The sequence below is a fragment of the Dendropsophus ebraccatus genome, chromosome 1, assembly GCF_027789765.1.
Source record: "Dendropsophus ebraccatus isolate aDenEbr1 chromosome 1, aDenEbr1.pat, whole genome shotgun sequence".
NCBI lineage: Eukaryota > Metazoa > Chordata > Amphibia > Anura > Hylidae > Dendropsophus > Dendropsophus ebraccatus.
The window spans coordinates 231,246,188-231,249,697 of record NC_091454.1 but is presented as its reverse complement, the minus strand read 5'-3'; positions in this window follow the sequence as shown (position 1 = coordinate 231,249,697).

Genomic DNA, 3,510 nt, shown 5'->3' with positions numbered 1-3,510 from the left:
CAGACAGCTGACTGTCCCATAAATCCCTAATACAGAGATTTATTAAAGGGAACCTGTCACCCCCCGTGCCGGGGTGACAGACTCCCGACCCCCGTTAGAGCCCCCTATACTTACCTAATCCCGCCGGGTCCCGCTTCTGGAGGTGGTCGGGTGATGAAGATCTCAGCCGCTGCAGCCCGGCGCGCGCGCGCTGAGAGATGGGTCCAACGCCCATAGAGAATGACAGGAGAGTCCAGCGCTCCGTCATTCTGTATGAGCGTTGGACTCATCTCTCAGCGCGCGCGCCGGGCTGCAGCGGCTGAGCTCTTCATCACCCGACCACCTCCAGAAGCGGGACCCAGCGGGATAAGGTAAGTATAGGGGGCTCTAACGGGGGGTCGGGAGCCTGTCACTCCGGCACGGGGGGTGACAGGTTCCCTTTAAAGCTACGCAAAGGATTAAAGCAACTGTAATGGATCCAACTCCCAGGTGGGATCCGGGACTCGTCCTTCATCACCTTGCACAGCTCCGTTTTGAGTTCTTATCTTTTAGTTGAACTAAAATACCTGACCCTCAAGGTGCTTCCTAGAAGCTATTACATCTGCTAAACGCAAGAGGATGTTCACACTTTAGGAGCCACTGAACCAGATCTTGTTATCCTTCAGGACTTTGTCTTTTACCCTTAAGGTTCCTTCCTTATCCAACATTACTCAGCAGATTGAGTTACCTGTTTTTGCCTAAATTCCTCCAATGAGGAAGCATTACAACCGCACTCTCTGGTTGTGGGCGGAGCCTTGAGCCTGCGCTCTCTGGTTCTGGGCGGAGCCTTGAGCCTGTGCTCTCTTGTTGTGGGCGGAGCCTTGAGCCTGCGCTCTCTGGTTGTGGGCGGAGCCTTGAGCCTGTGCTCTCTTGTTGTGGGCGGAGCCTTGAGAGTTTATTTAGTGAGAACCAGAGAAGTCAGAAGATTTTATCTGTATCTTTTTCAGGAAATAAACAGTGATTGGAGTCCTCAAAAGCTACTTTATCCAGATGGATACGGCAGACTCTGTGTGTTACCAAGAGGTGAGAGTCCAAGTACCTGAATCCATGAAGGCCCTTACCACAAGGGCAATGTCTACATCCTGGGTGGAGGAGATGTGCATTCTCATTGATCAGTTATGCAGAACTGCATTGTGGTCTTCTTATACTTTTGGACATTAGAACCTCTGGGCAACCAATCTTGGTAAACCGGTTTTCATGGCTGCTGTATGATTCCCCCCCTTTATGTGATCTTGCTATATCCCCATTATGTGCTGCTGCTTAGGACGTAAGGGAAAGGGGAATTTTATACTCACCGTAAATTCTCTTTCCTGTAGTCCGAAGCAGCAGCACAAACTAACCCTCCCTATAAAAGTTTATGCATCATACCTTGTTACCATCTGTCCTATCATTGCAGGAAGATAGAATCTTCCCCATTATGTGCTGCTGCTTCGGACTACAGGAAAGAGAATTTACGGTGAGTATAAAATTCCCCTATATACATATACACACACACGGGCGCAGACATTATATATATCAGGGATTTGATCAATGATGAGATGACCGTGCCGTTCCATTATTTCCCTGATAGGGGTTTGATCCAACCTCTGACCCCTATCAGGGAAATGATGGAACGGCACAGTGGAATGATGGAATGAACTCTATCATTTCCCCCTGCGACATAGAATTTGCTTACTGTATCGCCTCTCTGCTCCCCAGCCTGTCTGCTCTGCTCCCCCGTCCACCTCTGCCACCTCTCTGCTCCCCAGCCTGTCTGCTCTGCTCCCCCGTCCACCTCTGCCACCTCTCTGCTCCCCAGCCTGTCTGCTCTGCTCCAGCGTCCACCTCTGCCACCTCTCTGCTCCCCAGCCTGTCTGCTCTGCTCCCCCGTCCACCTCTGCCACCTCTCTGCTCCCCAGCCTGTCTGCTCTGCTCCCCCGTCCACCTCTGCCGCCTCTCTGCTCCCCAGCCTGTCTGCTCTGCTCCCCCGTCCACCTCTGCCACCTCTCTGCTCCCCAGCCTGTCTGCTCTGCTCCAGCGTCCACCTCTGCCACCTCTCTGCTCCCCAGCCTGTCTGCTCTGCTCCAGCGTCCACCTCTGCCACCTCTCTGCTCCCCAGCCTGTCTGCTCTGCTCCCCCGTCCACCTCTGCCACCTCTCTGCTCCCCAGCCTGTCTGCTCTGCTCCCCCGTCCACCTCTGCCACCTCTCTGCTCCCCAGCCTGTCTGCTCTGCTCCCCCGTCCACCTCTGCCACCTCTCTGCTCCCCAGCCTGTCTGCTCTGCTCCCCCGTCCACCTCTGCCACCTCTCTGCTCCCCAGCCTGTCTGCTCTGCTCCCCCGTCCACCTCTGCCACCTCTCTGCTCCCCAGCCTGTCTGCTCTGCTCCAGCGTCCACCTCTGCCACCTCTCTGCTCCCCAGCCTGTCTGCTCTGCTCCCCCGTCCACCTCTGCCACCTCTCTGCTCCCCAGCCTGTCTGCTCTGCTCCCCCGTCCACCTCTGCCACCTCTCTGCTCCCCAGCCTGTCTGCTCTGCTCCCCCGTCCACCTCTGCCACCTCTCTGCTCCCCAGCCTGTCTGCTCTGCTCCCCCGTCCACCTCTGCCACCTCTCTGCTCCCCAGCCTGTCTGCTCTGCTCCAGCGTCCACCTCTGCCACCTCTCTGCTCCCCAGCCTGTCTGCTCTGCTCCAGCGTCCACCTCTGCCACCTCTCTGCTCCCCAGCCTGTCTGCTCTGCTCCCCCGTCCACCTCTGCCACCTCTCTGCTCCCCAGCCTGTCTGCTCTGCTCCAGCGTCCACCTCTGCCACCTCTCTGCTCCCCAGCCTGTCTGCTCTGCTCCAGCGTCCACCTCTGCCACCTCTCTGCTCCCCAGCCTGCCTGCTCTGCTCCCCCGTCCGCCTCTGCTGCCTCTCTTCTCCCTGCTCTGCTTGTTTCCCCTGCTACAAGCCTCCTTACTCCCTCGGCCCATCTGCTCCCCGTCCACCCTCACCGCTATATGCTTGCGGGGAGGTGTACCGCTCCGCTCCCCCGCCCGCCTCCGTATGCCTTTCGGTAGGTGTGCCGCTCCACTCCCCCGCCCGCCTCCATATGCCTGCCGGGAGGTGTGCAGCTCCACTACCCCCCCCCCCCCCCCGCCCGCCTGCCTCCGTATGCCTGCCGGGAGGTGTGCCGCTCTGCTGCCCCGCCTCTACCGCCAAACATAGAGCCGGGAGACTCCTCGATCGTTCATTCCATCATTTCCCTGATAGGGGTCAGAAGTTGGATCAAATTCCTAGGGATATGATGGAACAGCGCGGCCATTTCATCATTTCCCAAAACTTGATCAAATCCCTGATTCTATCATCTCACTGCAACATTATATATTACACACACAGGAGCAGGCATTCTATATATATACATATATACACACGGGTGCAGGCATTCTATCTATATACACACACGGGTGCAGGCATTCTATATATATATATACACACACAGGTGCAGGCATTCTATATATATATATATATATATACACAG